The sequence below is a fragment of the Palaemon carinicauda genome, chromosome 30 (assembly GCF_036898095.1).
Source record: "Palaemon carinicauda isolate YSFRI2023 chromosome 30, ASM3689809v2, whole genome shotgun sequence".
Taxonomy (NCBI): domain Eukaryota; kingdom Metazoa; phylum Arthropoda; class Malacostraca; order Decapoda; family Palaemonidae; genus Palaemon; species Palaemon carinicauda.
In genome coordinates, this window is record NC_090754.1 from 55,758,295 (window position 1) to 55,776,867 (window position 18,573).

The 18,573-nt window shown below is 43.6% G+C and overlaps 2 protein-coding genes across 5 annotated transcripts in view; one reads left to right on the top strand and one right to left on the bottom strand.

Moving 5' to 3' along the window:
• The window catches only part of LOC137623145 (nucleolar and coiled-body phosphoprotein 1-like), a 524,118-nt gene that overhangs the window by 257,174 nt on the left and 248,371 nt on the right, over window positions 1-18,573 (bottom strand). The gene's annotated exons all lie outside the window — the stretch shown is intronic.
• LOC137623142 (large ribosomal subunit protein uL2m-like) overlaps window positions 5,783-18,573 on the top strand; it is a 46,158-nt gene continuing 33,367 nt past the window's right edge. Inside the window, exon 1 of the mRNA XM_068353823.1 lies at window positions 5,783-5,874. The gene's annotated coding sequence lies outside the window, so the exon portion shown is untranslated. The remainder of the gene's footprint in view (window positions 5,875-18,573) is intronic.

Genomic DNA, 18,573 nt, shown 5'->3' on the forward strand with positions numbered 1-18,573 from the left:
AGAGAGAGAGAGAGAGAGAGAGTTTACAAGAAGCTGGTTCACAAGCCTTGATTTGGTCTATACTTTTCCAGTAACAAGTAATGAGAGAGAGGAGAGAGAGAGACCGAGAGGGAGAGAGAGAGAGAGAGAGAGAGAGAGAGAGAGAGAGAGGAGAGAGAGAGGTTTAAAAAAGGTGGTTTCACAAGCCTTGATTTGGTCTGAGTTTTTCCAGTACGAAGTAATGAGAGAGAGAGAGAGAGAGAGAGAGAGAGAGAGAGAGAGAGAGAGAGAGAGAGAGGAGAGAGAGAGAGAGAGAGTTTAAAAAGGTGGTTTCACAAGCCTTGAGTTGGTCTAGGTTTTTCAGTTACAAGAATTTTAAGCATAAATATAAGAAGTAAATTGCCATTTTTGCTATATATATATATATATATATATATATATATATATATATATATATATATATATATATATATATATATATATATATACATTATAAATAATATATATAATATTATATAATATATATATATATATATATATATATATATGATATATATATATATATATATATATATATATATATATATACACGTCTAAAATAAACCCATAAAGAAATGCATTACGATTCAAGGTGATCACGCAGCTGAGATAAAACTGGTTTTGAGAGAGAGAGAGAGAGAGAGAGAGAGAGAGAGAGAGGATGAGAGAGATGAGAGAGAGAGAGAGAGAGAGAGAGAGAGAGAGAGTTTCCAAGTTCAACTTGCTCGAGGTCAAAACATTGGTTTATAAGATTGGGAAACCTAGGCGTAGTTTCTCTCTCTCTCTCTCTCTCTCTCTCTCTCTCTCTCTCTCTCCTCTCTCTCTCTCTCCTCTCTCTCTCTCTCTCTCTCTCTCTCTCACACAAATAAAGAATAGTATATAAAGAGAACAAAGTTGAATAAAGATGGAAATAAATACAAAATGGTATAATAATAATTAGGCCTAAGCCTATGCCAGAAAATTAAATTATTGCAAAAATCTATAACAAGAAAAGATAGACATACAAATTATTGCAAGCAATAAATTGGCAACATATAATAATAATAATAATAATAATAATAATAATAATAATAATAATAATAATAATAATACAAAGATCTGAAAACAGGTTCCACCAAACTCCAAAAAATGAAAAAAAAAGTTGAAAAAAGGGTACTTATACTCACCTGTCCCTTATTAAAAGGCGCAGACAAGACCCCTACACAATTATGCTTGCTCCTGCGGTTAACGACCTGTAGGTAGGTCGCAAAGGACACTCTTGCAATTGACCTGTTGAGGATATTATTCCACATTGTTACTCCTGCAACGGACCTTCTCTGACTGGCAGTGTCGACAGTCCAAGACAAGTGCTTCACTCAGACTGTCTTGCGAACAGCTGATCACTTGCTTTTAAAAGCGTTTATTTGCTTCTTTTGTTATTTGTCGTCTTTTTATGTATTTTAATTACTTGTTTATTCAATTATCTCCTTTAAAATTAGTTTATTTGTTTTTAAATTATAAAATTCAACGTTTAAAACCATATTTAAAGTTATGGTGCCACATGGAGTATATAAAAAGTAGGCAACCTTTTGATTTTTAAATCGTTTATTTTCATCTTCTTTTGTTATATATCGTTTTTTTATTTATCTTAATTACTTCTTCATACAATCCTATTCTTTAAAATTAGGTTATTTATATTTAGATTATAACATACAACGTTTAAAACCAGATTTTATTTACCCAGACTGTCTTAAGAACAGCTGCTCGCTTGCTTTTAAAGCGTTTATTTTCTTCTTCTTTTGTTATTTATCGTCTTTTTATCTATTTTAATTACTTCTTCATTCAATTAACTCTTTCAAAATCATGTTATATATATTTAAATTATAACATACAACGTTTAAAAACAGATTCAAATTGATGGTGCCACTTGGAGCATATCAAAAGCAGGCAACCCTTTTTGGATTTGACCAATAGGATTCCAGGGTTTATGGGCCTGTTCCAGGGTAGGGTCAAGGCGGGTTTGGAGGCTGGGGGTTATTTTAGGAAGGGGCAGGGATACTTGTATACTTAAAAGGAGATACCTGCATTCCAGACCTTAAAATAGCCTTGGGGGTTATACCTGACCTTGACTGGGACTAGGGAAATGGGAGGAGACCGGACAGACATTGATAAATTCTTTTTATCTTGAAGGGACTTTAATAGATTCTTCATTGATTAATAAATCTGTTTCGAAGTTTGGAAATTATTAATTATTCTTTATGATTCTTCTCAAGGTTTATAACAGTTCTGGAAGATTATATAATAGATGGATTTCGAAAAATTCTCTCTCTGTGATTAGGTAATAGAAGGACCTCTCTCTCTCTCTCTCTCTCTCTCTCTCTCTCTCTCTCTCTCCTCTCTCTCTCTCTCTCTCTCTCTCTCTCTCTCTCTCTCTCTCGTGACTGAATAAAACAATTCTTTTAAATTCTTTATTATTATTAATTACCCCGCCAACGAAGTTGGAAGGAGGTTATGTTTCCGCCCCTGTTTGTGTGTTTGTTTGAGAACAGTTCCTGTCCACAATTTTAATCGTAGAGTAATGAAACTTGCAGGGATTAACTGTTATGTTAAAAGCTGGAATTATTAATTTTTGGAAGGCCAAGGTCAAAGGTCAAGGTCATGGCCAAGCAAAATGTCTAATTCACGTAATCAGCCATAAGTTTGGACATCGTTTTCATGGAGACTTCAAACTTGGTTCATATTTGAGTGTGTGGAAATCCACGCCAATTGATAAATTTTCAGGTCAAAGGTCAAGGTTGAGCAAAATGTTGAGACATATGCTGCCACGGCGGAGGTCTGCGCTCTGCTAAGTGCCCCTTTAGTGTATATAAGAACAAGAGGTTTTTATTTCTTTATATAAACGGTCTAGGTACCTAGACAGTTATTTTGTTGTCAATAGGCCTAGTGATGTCATATTAGCATACCAAAGTACAGTAGAAAGTAATTCTGTAATTCCGGTCTACAGCTGTTGACTCTCATCTTAATTTATTGGACAAAAACTTTATATTCATTAAATTTCTAATTCCTGATCTAGATATTAATCTATAGCACCATCTTCCAATTAGTTCGTTATGCATGTTGCATAAGAATTTTCATAATATCATCCTTTGCATTCAGTTCGTCCCATCCTGTACGTAGCAGTATACAGTTAATTCTAAGTTTTGCCTTCACTGTGAGGCTCAATACTACAGTGTTCTGTAAGTTTAATTCCACCCGTGACCAGATTATGGAACGGTCTTCCTAATCAGGCAGTTAAATCGGTGGAATATTGACATGAGTTGTTCTTAGTTTATATATGACAGTTCTATTTAAATATTGTTCTAATCCTAAGATATTCCATATTGTTTTATTCATTATTTCTCAAGTTTATTTATTTCCTTATAATCCTTTCCTCACTGTGCTATTTTTCCCTGTTGGGGCCCTTAGGCTTATAGCATCCTTCTTTTTCAACTAGGGTTTGGTTTGGTGGTTAAGAACCTTGGCTATTTCTTGTTTTCGTATATCTGAATAGTAGGCCTATTAGTTAATGGCCGAATTACACTCCAGTATCGGTTGGTAATTTGGTATACTGGTCTCAAGCTGCAATGCCAAACCGTTACTTGAAAGTAATGAGGCCATTGGCTAATGAAAAAATCCAATTTTCTCACTAAAGACACAGCTCCCATCTATATAAGTTATTTAACTCATTCATGTTTCTCCATGGATTATACATCATAACTTTTCCCATCTATACAAATCGTTTAATTCATTCATGCGTGTCCCAGCTTTTGTACACGAGAATAGTTTGATGGTTTTAAATGATTCGAACCTAGATATATGTCTACTGTAGGTTCTAGAACCTTTAAATAGCCCTGAGACTTTACAACAAGCCCCCCCCCCACCACTAGACATTTAAAGATTGAAGATATTAAAGCTTTCAAGAGGAAACTGAAGACTTTCTTGTTCTCTAAGTGCTTCTATAGCGTAGGTTTGACAATAATCGAACAGTATGCGGTATGAAATGCTGAGTGCCTTGGAATGCCCGTAATGAAATGACTGTGAAGGTCCTGTATGGAGTAGGGTTCCCCTACTGTATGGGCCCATAAAAAGCAGTCCTTAAAGGTTAACAAGTATTGGAGAGTTTTTTGATAACCTGGCTCCCTGTTCGCAAACTTTCCATTGATACTAAATGGTAGCTCTGATACCGAAGAGATATTGAAAATTATATAATTTGTTACTTTATCTTTTGTGGTCATTTCTAACCTTGTTATGCAAATCAAATATATTGGCCTACTTTTTGTGCTTTTTTTTCATTTTACAAGTCTAAAATATTTGGTCAGAATTAGCATCTAATACATGAGTGCATTTGAGACTTAGAACAGTAAAGTGATATCAGATTGATTTTACATTCCAGTATTATTATTATTATTATTATTATTATTATTATTATTATTATTATTATTATTATTATTATTATTATTATTATTATTATTATTATTATTATTATTATTATTATTATTATTATTATTATTATTACTTGCTAAACTACAACCCTAGTTGGAAAAGCAGGATGCTATAAGACCAGAGGCTCCAACAGGGAAAATAGCTCAGTGAGGAAAGGGAACAAGGAAAAATAAAATATTTTGAGAAGAGCAACAATATTAAAATAAATATAACTTTATAAACTATAAAAACTTTAACAAAACAAGAGGAAGAGAAATAAGATATAAGATAGTACAGTGTGCCCGAGTGTACCCTTTACTGTGTTAAGATATTTTTTTTTAAGGAATTAAATGTTATAATCACCTTTAAATAATCTGCATATTTGAAAGTTCTTTTTTGGATAATATTTTAAATCATGACTGTATGTTATCTATATTCTAATTTATGTTGACTAGGCTGTCATGAGTCTTTTTATAGTTTATATATGACATATCTGTTTTTGACGTTGTTAATAGTTTATATAGGACATATCTGTTTTGACGTTGTTAGTTTTAGAATGATTTATTGTTAATTTGTTCTCACCATTTATTTATTTCCTTATTTCCTTTCCTCACTGGGCTATTTTTTCCCTTTTGGAGCCCTTGGGTTTATAGCATCTTGCTTTTACAACTAGAGTTGTAGCTTGGCTAATAATAATAATAATAATAATAATAATAATAATAATAATAATAATAATAATAATAATAATAATAATAATAATAATAATTTGCCTTAGGTCGTTTGTACTGTATATTCAAACATTTCATACCTATATTAATTAGTTTTCTATACCTTTTATTTTTAATTTTGTCAATTAACATCTTTTCTAGTTTACAAAGCTTATAACTGTTCTCATTATTCAGCTGTATTTATTATCATGTTAATTTAGGTTCCTTTTTTTGGATAAATTCAACAATTAAGATTTTTCACACTACAAAATTGGTCTCTGGTTGTTTTATGAATAATAATAATAATAATAATAATGATAATAATAATAATAATAATAATAATAATAATAATAATAATAATAATTATTATTATTATTATTATTATTATTATTATTATTATTATTATTATTATTGCAAAATCTTGGCCTACAGAAATAAAACTTTAAGGAAGCGTTATTTGTGTTACGAATTAGTAAATCCCTCCAAATTAAAGATAAAATATCATATTACGAGATATTTTATGGAGTATAAAACTTATGAAAAATTATAATTCTCAAAATTATAATATATTTTTGAAAAATGATTAATTTTCATACTATTTAACTAAAAGAAATATAGAAAATTGTACAAATTTTTAATTGGAAGTAGTGAACGGAACCATCTCACTCGGCATGTAAACACAGGATCAGCTGTTTACCTTCGATCTCATGTAAGTCTCAATATTATCATATTTAACATAGAATTTCCTCTTAAATATATTGTAGCATTTGCCTATCACATTTTTGATAACATAGATTATTTGTCTGCAAAATTTAGAGGATTTTAGACTGGATATATTGGTTATGGTAAATTGAAATTGTTTCCGGCTTAGGGTAGGCAAACATTCAATAAATTTTTTGAATGCGATTGTTAAATACCATTATTTCAGGTGAATTTTATATGATTTTAATGAATTTAAGATAATTTCACAAGTACTACCTTAAATTTGGTTATTTTTGTACAGTGGTTGTATTACTACTTTAACCTATTTGGGGTTAATGGTATGTATGGCGAGTATGAACAGTCCTGGGTGAATTGGTAAAATTATAGTTACGGACAGAACTGTGTATTGAATAGAAGAAATAAACTTTCCTGTAGCAAATAATGTGCTTTCACTGAATTTTACCTTCATTTCTACAGCAAAATAACCAAATACCCGTTATATCGTCTAAGAATGGAGATATATTTTTTTTAGAAATCTAATGGTTTTTCCTCCTCCGTGCGCTTGTTTATCTCACAGGGAAAGAAAAACCTCATTACTGGCAAGTTGTACATGTTGAGCTGTGCACGCTAAACCCATTGATTATTATTTATTAGGTAACCGAGTTTTTACTTTCAGTGAAAATAAGTAATTTTTGAAGAAAACAGGCATTGTTCTATAGATAAAACCTGTCTTTTTAGTAGAAAAGACTTTTCATCCGTAACTATATTAAAATCGGTAAATTTATATTGTATTGGGATTGGGACCCTGGATGGTTCATCCATTCCCTGATGGTAGTTTATAGGGTAGCGGATGCACCTACTAATTGGAGTGTCGTACTACGAGTCAATTCCCCCCCCCCCCCTCCGGTAATGAAACGCAGGATTGAGGAAAGGTTTGTGTTAACCCTTTAACCACCTGGCTATTTGGAACTTTCCAGCCCTTAACCCCAGGGGTTATTTTTTTCCCAGCACATTTTGCAGTATATTTGTTTTAAATTGCTCTAACAGCCGTAATTCTTGTCATAGAGAGGTCAGGTTGGTCTCATTCTCTTGGAAAATGCCTGAAGTTTTTCTATAAATTTTAAGAAATATAAAAAAAATAATTTTTATAGCCTTTTTTTTCAAGGACGTACCGGTACGTCCATGGGGGTAAAGGGATGGGTTTTGTGAAACGTACCAGTACGTCCTTTGGGGGTAAAAGGGTTAATAAGAAACGAGCGATTCATATTTATGGGTTTAAACTAGTTTACTACTAATGTTTAATTGAAATACAGTATGATGTTTAAAATCGTTTTGGGAAAAAAAAAGGTTATTCTAAAATAAAAGCCATATCTCTTTGAGTAAAATATAATCGAACTTTCCATTTTCTGTGCTTGAGCCGACACATGTCTATCGATCTGCAAACCTTTTCCATTGAGTTAGGATTTGGCATTTTAAGAGGGTATAGTGTTTTTCATTTGTTCCGTAACTGAAATACAAACCACGCTATTTACATGGGGTAATTACTTCGGCGTAGCTAAATGACGAGCCATAAAGTTTTAACGAGGGTTTCCTACCCCACCGCTAGTTAGCTGGGGGGTAGGGAGGGGTAGCTACCCCTCCCCCCTCACACACACCGGTGAATAGCTCACTTTACTTTTGGCTCGGAGAGACGTCAGACATGTCTGCGCTCTCCTCGTTTTTGACTGCCATAATTTTGTTTGCTTTCTCTTTTCAGTGTGTGTGTGAAGTTGGCCTCTATCTTTCATCATGCGTACGTGCCCTGGACTTCCTGGCCGCCCTTGTGGTACCTTTATGTCGGCTTTGGACACGGATCCTCACTCCTTATGCCCTCAGTGTAGGGGCCAACGGTGTGACAGGTCTAACGTGTGTATTGAATGTAGGGAGTGGTCTACCTCCCAGTGGGAGAGGTTTGCCCGGCAACGTTAGAAGAAGGCTAAAAGGGATCTTTCTCGTTCCGAGGTTTCTCAGAAGAGAAAAAATCCCAGGAATTCTTTCGCCGCCCTTTCCTCCTCCGAAGCTCCCACTCGAGCGACCTCTTCCGAGAGGCCGGCGAGTGGTAGTGTAGACCGCAGTGCTGTAAACCGATCCCGGGGTGAGGGAGAGGTAGTTGCCTCCCATAGCGAGGCGGCTGCCCCTCCCCCCCGGAGGAGGAATTTGCATCTAATAGTGATCTTTTTCAGTTTTGGGCTTCCTTGGGGCTGCAGGGTTCACCCTCCAAGGAAGCTCTGTTTGACATGATCAAATGGGGAGCGGCTGTCGAACAATCGCCAACTTCAGCGGAGATAGATCCTCTGTCTGTGGTTGACGTTGTTGTGACGGAAACTTCCCTTGGGTCTAGCCAAACGTCTGTTCCTGTGGCTGAGGTAGCTGAAGGCTTAGACTCCCCCTCCGAACATCCTTCGAGGGAGGACCTTAGTCCCACGGTCTCTCATGCCGGTGATTCTCCTTCTCGGGGGAGTTCACTAACAGAGACTCCTCTTCGGAGGCCTATCGATGGTCAGTCTGCTGATCCCACGGCCCCTTATGGGCGTATAAGGCGGAAGGCTCGTCCTCCCCTTCGCTGTAGAGGCCTTCCTTCCCCATTCAAAGGGGTTAAGAGGCGCCTCTTCTGCTCGTCGTCACCACATTCCTCTGCGGAGGAGACGACTCTCCGTTCTCCTGTCCTGCCAGCTACCAACCTAGACCTCTCCAGGGATCGTTCGCGATCCCCTTCGGAGGATGGTTGTCCTTCGGGACATTGTGACCTGTCGCCCAGACCATCTACCTCTAAAGCTCCTGATTCGCTCAACGCGCCACCTGATACTGCCACTGTGCAGTCTCCGGGTCCTTCGGGGCTGCAGGGACTTGAGCGCGAAACTGCGCCTCTCGCCTCTAAGCGCCAGGCACCACCTGCCGATGTTCCTGCTGATCCTGACTTAGCGCCTCGGCGCTCACCCTTAGGCGTTAGTGCCCCTGTTCCTGTTACACGCCAGGGTCCCCCTGCGCGCCCACGGCCTTCGGCGCCCCGTCGCCCTCCAGCAGTTCCTGAAGTAGCTCGCAAGCGCCCACCTGCGCATACGCGCCCTGCTCCTGATATAGTGCCACCGCGCTCACCTGCACCCACGCGGCCAGTTCCTGATACGGCGCGTACGCGTCCACCGGTGCCCCAGCGCCTCGACGCCCTCCAGAGCCTCGGCGCCCCCCCAGTTCCTGTTTCATCGCGCGCGGTCTAGGAGGTTACTGAGTTGGCGCACAGGTGTCCACAGGTTCCTGCGGACTCGTCGCGCCCATCGGGGGGAAAAGCGCGACACGCGCCCACGCGCGGTTCCAGTACCAGCGCACACAAACGTTCCCGCGCGTTGCTTTGGACCAGCACCAGCGCTCAGGCGCTCACCAATGCGACCACGCGTCGCCCAAGAGGCTCCCAAGATAGCGCACGGGTGCTCACGGCCACCTACTGATACGATCGCGCATGACGCTCCAGTATCGCTACCCGTTCCTGTATTTAAGACAACTAAGGTTGCCCAACGAACTCCAGAGCGCCCTCACGCGGCTTGCCCCGCGCGGCCTCCGCAGCAGCGCACTCCAGTGCGACTGCATCCTGATGCGCGCCATGCGCGCCCACGATCGCCAGCGCAACCAGAGCGCCCACAGGCGAGTGTGCCGGTCTTATCGGACCAGCACCAACCTTCTCGCCCCCAGGTCGCTCGCGACCCTGTTCCAGCGCTAACGCGCCCTCAGCCATTTCTTCCGGACACGCACTCAGGCGCCCCCGTTATCTCGCGCCCTTCGGGTCCGCGCCAGGTCGCTGCGCGCCCGCGCGTTCGGCCTCCTCCTGCTCCAGCTCCTGATCGCCGCACTCCTACGCCATCGCCTACGCGCTCTCGCGGCCTTGTTCCCGCTCCAGCTGCTGCGCGCCCACGCCTTCGCGCTGTCGCAGCGCGCCATCGTTCCTGAACACCCGCCCCCGCGAGTTTCCAGTATCACGCCATCCATCCACGCGCGACCCTGATCAGGGCCCGATGCACGAGCCCCAGTAAGATTGCCACCAGGCGGACCCTTTCTCGTCGCGCTCCCCTCCCCGCAAGCGCAGACCAGCACGCTCGCCAGAGGGGGGCCGCTCTCCGGACAGGTCTTGGCATTCTTCTCTTTCAGCCCTGCAGGCGAACCCTTGTTTGTCAACTCCTCCTAGGGATGCCTCGATCCCCTTCCCTCCAGGGGGAGTGTCCGACAGCGCGACTGTCAGACAGCAGCCCTGGTTCGGCACCCTAGTCAGAGCTCTTGTGCAGGCGATTAAGCCATCCCTCTCTGATTCGGGTCACGAACCAGCGGCAGCTTCCTCCCCCCTGAAGAGGAAGAGAGGAGTCTCTCCCGTGGATCCTCCTCCGAGGCCTATTCTGTCCCCGCGCAGATCCTTACGCAAGGCTCCTACTCCCCCTCAGACCTTCTCGCCCTCCCCTGTGGAGGAGGATTACTGTACCCCTCCTCAGGAGAGTCGGACGAGCAGGAATACTCCCCCATCGCACCAATGGGGGAGGTTCCTCCTCTTCCCGAGAGGTCTTCTCATTCAGAGGTGGAGAAGGACCTGCCTCCTTCGCTTCTCGAGCCCTATATCCCGCCCAGGAGGGAGCCTAAGGACTCTAAGACGATTCCCAAATCGTCAGCTAGGATCAGGTACGAACCGTCTAGAGCCGTCGAGGATGTCCACGTGTCCCCCCAGGAAGAGCCACTGGGGACTGGAGACTTCGCTGCAAGTCCTTCGGGAGGAGAGCACCAGGAGTCAGAACACGCTTTCTGGCAAGTCCTGACAATCATGAGAGACCTTAATGGGATCCCAGACCCTGAGGTCCCACCTCGTGAAGGGAAGGACACGGTCCTGGACTGCGTCTACGGCACCCAGAAACCCTCTAGGGCCAGTGCAGCTCTGCCCTGGTCCCAAGGGATGAAGAGTGCCAGGGACAAGGTCGAGTGCCAGCTCGCTGAGCTTGCCTCCTCCAGCAGATCGAGTGCCGGTAATAAGCTCCTCCCTCCTCCTTGAGTCCATCAGAGGAGGTACTTCGAGATCCTCGAGGAGTCTTCTCTGAGTCTTCCCTTGCATCACTCCGTGGAAGAACTCATAGGGGGAGTCCCTCTTGAGAGACTCTCCAACTGGCACGTGTCCTTCTCAGCCACTGAAATCCTGAGCCAGGAGAAGGTCATCAAGTGCGCCATGCAGGCGACTTCATGGCTCGACATCTGGCTGGGGTCTCTGGGCATCCTGGTGCGGTCCGAGGACCTCTCCAAAGAAAGCACCAGGAAGGCGCTGGAAACCTTTCTTCTCTCGGGCACACGGACCATTGAGTTTCTGTCCCACCAAGTCTCGAGCTTGTGGGCCAACACAATCCTCAAGCGTCAGGACGCTGTGGCCGAGAGGTTCCATCATAAGGTACCCTGTGTGGAGTCTAGCAGGCTCAGACACTCTTCCGTTCTCGGTAAGAGCCTGTTTGAGCTAAGGACGTGGAGCTCACTGCCGAGAAGTGGAGGAAATCCAACCAGGATTCCCTCATCCATAGGGCCTTGATATCGAGGCCCTACAAGCCTCCAGCCGTCCAGCAGGCCCGTCCTGCTAAGGACACAAAGAAGACGACCACCGCAGCGAAGCGCAAGGTGTCTAAGCCCTTTCCTGCCATGAGCAGGAGGGGCAAGAAGTCCTCCAGGGGAGGCAAAAACCCTAGGGTTACTTGCCGAGGCCAGAAGCGCTAGGGTTGGCAATCCCCTGCATGTCCACCAGTGGGGGGATGCCTACAGAGTTGCGCGACAAGGTGGCAGCAACTCGGGGCGGATGCCTGGACGATCTCCGTGATCTATCTAGGGTATCGCATCCCATTCACAGCCTCTCTACCTCCCCTGACAGCGAACCCAGTGTCGTTGAGCTCTTTTGCCATGGGATCGGCAAAAGGGCAGGCCCTCCGGGCCGAAGTCCAGACCATGTTGGAGAAGGACGCTCTCCAGGAGGTCGTAGACGCGTCCCCAGGCTAATACAGTCGACTCTTTCTTGTGAGAAAGGCGACTGGAGGCTGGACACCAGTCATCAACATCTCGACCCTGAACGGGTTTGTCAAGCAGACTCCGTTCAGTATGGAGACGGCAGACACGGTCAGGCTTGCAGTGAGACCGCGAGACTTTATGTGCACACTGGATCTGAAGGACGCGTACTTCCAGATCCCAATCCATCCGTCTTCAAGGAAGTACCTGAGATTTTGCCTAGACAACAAGATCTACCAGTTCAAGGTGCTGTGTTTCGGTCTCTCCACAGCTCCTCAGGTGTTCACCAGAGTTTTCACCATCATCTCTTCATGGGCTCACAGGATCGACATCCGTCTCCGTCGTTATCTGGACGACTTGCTGATCCTGGCAGACTCGGAGGCGACCCTTCGTCGCCACCGAGACAGGCTCCTCGAAGTTTGCCAAGATCTGGGGATCGTGGTAAATCTCGAGAAGTCCTCTCTGCAGCTCTCTCAGAAACTGGTATATCTAGGCATGGTCATAGACACCAATCTCCACAAAGCCTTCCCATCAGACGAAAGGATAGCAAGGCTGAGGAAGGTTGCGAAACCTCTCCTCAATCGAGAAGAACTCCCAGCCCAATCGTGGCTTCGTCTCCTCGGTCACCTCTCCTCCCTGACCTGTCTTGTTTCCAACAGCCGCCTCAGAATGAGATCCAAGTGGCGACTCAAGTCTTGTTGGAGTCAAGGACTCGACTCCCCGGACATCCCGATCCCCATGGGATCTGCGGAACGAGCAGACCTCAGTTGGTGGGTGGCAGACGAAAACCTACGAAAGGGAGTGGATCTTCTTGTCCCTCCCCTGGATTTGATGCTGTTTTCGGACGCATCAAACAAAGGGTGGGGGGCCCACGTTCTGAACCACAGGACTTCAGGCCTGTGGTCAGGATCAGAAAAGTACCTTCACATAAACCTGCTAGAAATGAAGGCCGTATTCTTGGCTCTTCAGAAGTTCCACCAAGTCCTGGCGGGCCACTCGGTGGTGGTGATGAGCGACAACACCACAGTCGTGGCTTATATCACCAAGCAGGGAGGTACCTTTTCGGAACAGCTATCCCATCCTGAGATGGTCCGAAGTCCACTTGATTTCACTAGCGGCTCCCTTCATTCCAGGCAAGAGGAATGTGCTCGCCGTCAGTCTGAGCAGAGAGACGCAGATAGTGAGTACCGAGTGGTCTTTGGATCCTCAGATAGCCAACAAAGTCCTGACTTTGTGGGGTTCCCCAACAGTGGATCTGTTCGCTACGGCGCTGAACACCAAGCTCCCGCTGTACTGCTCCCCAGTCCCGGACCCTAAGGCTCTCTGGCAAGATGCCTTCCAACAACGGTGGGACAACGTTGATGTGTACGCCTTTCCCCCGTTCTGTCTGATAAGGAAGGTACAGTGATGCCTCAGGATACGAAATTAATCCGTTCAGGATGCGGTTTCGTATCCTGATATTTTCGTATCCTGAGTCTTGTTTTACATGTAAATAGCCTAATCCGTTCCAAGCCTTATAAAAAGTCACCCTTTCTTTCATAAACACGCTAAACTGTAGTAATAAACATGCAATGTAGCCATTTCTATCATTCAATAATTAACACAACCGTTAAAAACAGCCTAATCCATTCCAGAAACCACTATGAGATTATTCAATAATATAGTTATAGCCAAGTTATCCCCCCCAAGCCCAAAGAAAACGGTCCGTTTTCTTTACTACTGTATAAAAGTTACGGTACTGTATGTACGTAAAGCATTTAGATCAGTGAAGGTGTATTGTTACCTGTACGTACACCTAAATTGATGATTGATACCTGTACACTCTGAAAAAAAAGGTTACAGTTAATTAGTGTAACAAAAAAGTTGAAACTTACCTTTTGATTGAGACGATGTCCGATAGCGAAGTCGCGGTAGAGGAGGATGGCATAAGGCAGAAAACGTAACAAGTGACAGACTACGTACAGTAATTTACACACTTAACACATTAACACTTAAACTTTACGAAATAAAAAAAATGGAAGAAATAATTAACACTTAACATTACGTATGGAAAACTATAAAATGAAAGAAAAAATTACTTTAACACTTAACGGTAACATAAAACTTAAAATTGATTTTTTTTTTTTGCTCTTTTATAACTTTACGTTTTTCTTATTTTCTAAATCTCTTCTACTTCTTCATCACTTTCTTTTTTCTGTTTCTTTTCTTTACTTTCACCTTCTAATTCTTCATCCCTTCCTCTTTTCTGTTTCTTTTCTTCACTTTCACCTTCGTCTTGGCCTACTAATACCGCTGGCCTCTTTAATAAGAAACTATCCATTGAAGCTTGTTTCTGCCTACTTTTCAACACATTTCTAAAATGCTTTAGGCAAACGTAATATAATACACTACGTTACGTTATTTACAGTCTATGTATAGTAAACACTAATACAGTACAGTGCACAGTAACGAATGTTTATTAACGATAACACGTGGCGTATGAATGTACTGTATATTAACACTAAGTCAAACAAGCGAAAGCAAACAATGTCTGTTAACGATACCGCGGTCGGAACGAAAAGAGAGAGAGAGAGATGAACGCCCGTGCGTAGGCAAGCTGGGATAGTTGCCGACCAATAGGAAAGCAGGATCTTATGGCGTCAGCTAGCGTCTGAGTAGGGAGATAACCAATGGGTGAGCGGGAGGCTGTAAGTGAGTCTACCCAAGTTCAAAGTCAGGCGGCGCGCGCTTTTTAAAATTACTCTCGGCGAAGAGTTGGGATCTCGTAAGGTTTTCGTATCCTGAAATTTTATCCGTATCCTGGGGCATAAAAATCTTCGAATCACTTTTCGCATCCTGAATTTTTCGTAAGCAGAAACTTTCGTATCCAGAGGTATCACTGTACTCAAAAAGACCAGAACATCGGTCAATCTTTCGATGACCTTGATGGCTCCGCTATGACATCATGCAGAGTGGTTCCCGGACCTTCTGCAGCTCCTCACGGAGATCCCGAGGGAGCTCCCTTCACGTCGCGAGCTACTCAAACACCCACACTCCAACATCTACCACAAAGCCGTAGCTTCGCTTCGGCTTCACGCCTGGAGACTATCCAGCATCTCCTCACAGAGAGAGGATTTTCGCAACAAGTTGCGCAAAGGATGTCTGGCCACCTGCGCAGGTCATACGCAGGAGTCTACCAGGCGAAGTGGCGAGTTTTCTGTGGTTGGTGCCGTGGAAGGGGTATCTCTCCCCTCGATGCCACATTACCAGCAATAGCGGAGTTCCTCGTTTATCTGCGGGAAGAAATGCGCCTTTCAGTCTCGGCAGTGAAAGGCTATCGCTCAGCCTTAAGTCTTGCCTTCAGGCACAAAGGAATGGACATTTCCTCCTCGTTGGAACTCTCTCTTCTCATACGGAGTTACGAACTTACCTGCCCTCAGTCGGAAGTGAGACCTCCTCCTTGGAACGTGGTTCGAGTTCTCAGGTCTCTTAAGAGACCTCCCTACAAACCACTACGCCAGGCTTCTGATCGCCACCTTACCTGGAAGACGGTGTTCCTGCTAGCTTTGGCCTCGGCCAAGCGAGTCAGCGAACTTCATGGTCTCTCCTACGACGTCGCCCATTCAAGGGGATGGGGGGAGGTAACGTTCAGCTTCGTCCATGAGTTTGTTGCTAAGACTCAGAACCCGGGAGTGCCGGACCCAAGGTTCGACTCTTTCCAGTTTTCGAGTCTCTGTTCTGTAACAAATGACCCAGACCATCTCCTACTGTACCCAGTCAGGAGTCTGAGGTTGTATCTTAAAAGAACAGCTGCAGTCCGCCCCCAGGTGCGAGCTTTGTTTGTGAGCACCGGGAAAGCGAAGAGGAGGGTCACCAGGAATACCATCTCAGCCTGGATTCGTAAGGTAATCCACCTGGCCTTGAATCCTGACCCTCCTCCGTCACGTCGCCCTAGGGCGCATGACGTCAGGGGCGTGGCTACGTCCCTGGCCTTCAAGAAGAACTTTTCGGTGACGCAGGTCCTGCAAGCTGGGGTGTGGAAGCGTCAGACCACCTTCACGGCCCACTACCTGCAAGACGTGACACACAGGAGGCTCGATACGTTCTCTATCGGCCCTGTGGTGGCTGCACAACAGCTGGTCTAACCTCAGGCTTGTTATTGGACAGGTAGCAGAAGGTTGAGGGCATTGTTACCCGGTTTTAGTCTGTGTGAATGAAAAGATCTGTCTGGCCCTTTTCTTTTCTTCATCCTTTCCTCCCTTGGAGAGAAACAGCATCCTGGGTCCTTTGCACAGCTGACTTCGAACATCTGCAGGTAAACCATGCTCCCTTGTGTTCCTGGTATTAAGTTGTAATACTGTCATGTCCACATACCCTGATGAGGTGGTATTGGGAGAGTCCTAGCCTAGATTTCCATCTGAAGAACTCCAGGTCAACTTCCTAGGACGAGTCATTGCTCACCTTCACACACAACTTACGTAGGCCGCAGCAGTCTCACAACTGCCTGCGAGGAGCAGGGGCCCCTCGTCCCTTGAGTTCTCTTAATAAACTCAGGTTTGTGGCCCCCGGGCAAGCCAAAGCAAGTATGGCAGGGGACTTACCTCCCTTCCTAAGGGTTAAGTCACCCCATGTAAATAGCGTGGTTTGTATTTCAGTTATGGAAAAAATGACATTCGTAGATAATTTGTATTTTTCCTAACTATACAAACCTTAGCTATTTACAGTTATGTGCCCGCCAGCCCTGTCCCCCAAGATAAGTCCTACCTCTAAGTAAAGTGAGCTATTCACCGGTGTGTGTGAGGGGGGAGGGGTAGCTAGCTACCCCTCCCTACCCCCCCCCTTAACTAGCGGTGAGGTAGGAAACCCTCGTTAAAACTTTATGGCTCGTCATTCAGGTACGCCGAAGTAATTACCCCATGTAAATAGCTAAGGTTTGTATAGTTAGGAAAAATACAAATTATCTACAAATTTGTCATGTTTACAATTGGTGTAAGGATAATCAATTGGATTTATTACTTCTAATTAGATTTTTATGTTTTAACGTTGATCTATACTACTGGATTGCCGAGTACCCTAGGGGTGCGATATTGTGTATACAAGCTGACAGTGTTAACTGTTGCAAATGGTTTAAACTGGCTATAGATGCAGTGTTTGAATGAGAATAAAATTGTCATCAATAATCTACTTTCCAAAATTCAAAATTCTAGTAAAATATATACTGTATATTCTATCATGATAGGCCTATATGTCATGAGAAATCTTAGATTTTTATTTTTTGTAAAACCATACATAGGTATTATACAGTCATACCATGTTATATGTATAAAACTAGGTTTATAATTTCAATTTAATGATTTAGTTATTCCCCTATAGAATAAAGAATTTGTAGATTTGGTGGAAATATTAGATAAATATACTGCTTTCACTGTAAATATGAGCTGTTAGCAACTCCTTGGAGTATCTAGTTTATTTAGACTGCGTTACCATGACAATCCTAGCCTGACCTACAAATTGCAATGAAAGCTATTAGGGATAAACATACGCTTTTGTTCAGGCTATATTCAGTTGGTACGGTGGTAGCGTGTTTGCCTAGCATTCGCATGGCAACAGATCAATCTCTGCTCTGGACTGTGAGTTTAAACTGTTTGCTGGGCGGCCACTATGTGGTTGGGCACCACAGTGGTGGTGTTGAGCTTGCCAGCTCGATGTTTTGGTGAGCATCTATTCTAATGAAACTGGAACTGTAACCAGACACCTTCAACCTTTAACATAGCCCCATTTTGGAACAGACTGCTAGCTGACATTCTAAAACTGTAAAATTGTTGCTAGCTGTTTCAGGAATAGACTGTATAAGGTGATTAACATCTCGAGATTTATTATTATTACTTGTACAGTATATTTTTCAATATTAAACTTACCCGATAATCATGTAGCTGTCAACTCCGTTGCCCGACAGAATTCTATGGAGGGATACGCCAGCTATCACAATACTAGAAGGGGGTGTACTTACCAGCGCCACCTGTGGCCAGGTACTATAGTACTTCTTGTTGACACCTCCTCAATTTTTCCTCTGTCGTGCTTCCGGCAAGACGTTCTGGGATACGCTTATGTTCTTGGAGTATTTTCACGGCTTTTGGTGAAGTATTTCTCTTTGATTTCGGCTGTCGCTTTACTGGAAACCTTCTTATATTAGCTTAGATAGCTTTTATTTAATCCTGATTAACGGTTAACGATCTTTTGCTTGATTTTGAAACCCCACTTGGCTAACTCTTTGGATTCAAGATGTCTGACATTTCACAAGCCCCCCCCCATAGGCGATGTAGGTCTTGTAATAGGCGTATTCCGAAGGCCTCGGTAGATCCTCACACCGCTTGTTCTGACTGTAGGGATAGGCCCTGTCAGTTAGAAAATCGATGTGAGGAATGCGCCGGACTTTCGGAACTTGATTTTGTCCGTCTTCTGAAGTATTCAACCAAGTTAGAGAGAGGCAGAGTTAGGAGGAGTTCTTCTCACTCTTCACTTTTTTCCTCACCTCATGATCCCCTACCTTTTCCTACCCCTGTAGTGGCTACCCCCGAACCTACTATTTGCCCTCAGCCTGATATGTCTGTTGTTTTGCGTGCTATTCAGGCCTTAGGCGATAAAGTAGAGTCAGTGGTTAGCGATCATAAGTCTCTTATGG